The following is a 989-nucleotide window of genomic DNA, read 5'->3' as shown; positions in this document are numbered from 1 at the left end:
AAAGAAAGAAAGAAAGAAAAATCCGAACACCTGCTATTTTGTTAAAGGCGTATTCTGCCATGGAGACCACACTAAGTGTTTTCCAGTATTTGTTCATTTAATTCCACAATCCTAAGTGATTGATACCACTGGGGTGGGGGAATCTGAAGCTTACATGTCAAGTCATTTTCCAGGGTCCCAAGCCCAGATCCTTCTGTTGCCAGAGCCTCAGCCATTACTGGAATGCTGTCCGGTCACAATTCCCCCCAGAACCCTAATCCTTGTGCAGGAGCAGTCTCTCCTCTGTACTCAGTGCACTCCACTTGTCACTGTATTGCAAGGACCTCTTGCTGTTGCCCTTCTCCATCAGACTGAATTCCAGAGTACCAGCTGGGCTTTGTTTGCCCCAAGTCCTGCTGAGATGCTCAGATGTTGGAGGAAGGGTCCATCTGTGCACCTCCCTCCACCCCTGAGATTATTTCCACTTTGGTGAATTCTGGGGGTTGAAGGAGGCATTGCCTTTAAGTTTGGCAGAACCCAGATGTCCCTGAACACCCCTGCTCAGTTGCAGGGAGTTCCTAAGAACGATCTCTTGTACCACCAGTATAAGAGTGAGAGTGTGAGAGAAAAGGAATCCTATATACAAGCTCCTTCCTCCATGTGTGGGGTAGCAAGGGGGTAGAAGGGGCCTGTGCAGCTTGTTCTTTGGATTGTGACCCAGAATTCTACCTCCTGAGAAGTACCACTTTACCCTAGAAAATGCAGCTCTGACAGCAAAGCTTCCTGCTACCCAGACAGAGAGATAGGGCTGCCCTGGTCCCTCAAAGGGCAGTCACTAGATCATTTCATGGGCATCCCAGAATTATAATCACCAGGGTTCAGGGAGGAATAATGAAAGTGAGATGTCCAGTCTCCTGAGGCCCCACCTGGGGCCAGGGAGGGAATGGGTACAGCAGTGGCAGTATAGCTCCCATTGTCCCCCTCCTCCTCTCCAGGAATGGTTCAGCAAA

Source organism: Otolemur garnettii, unplaced genomic scaffold (genome assembly GCF_000181295.1).
Source record: "Otolemur garnettii isolate 467f Iridium unplaced genomic scaffold, OtoGar3 scaffold00127, whole genome shotgun sequence".
Lineage (NCBI taxonomy): Eukaryota > Metazoa > Chordata > Mammalia > Primates > Galagidae > Otolemur > Otolemur garnettii.
The sequence above is the reverse complement of the archived record's forward strand: the minus strand, read 5'-3'. Positions refer to the sequence as shown.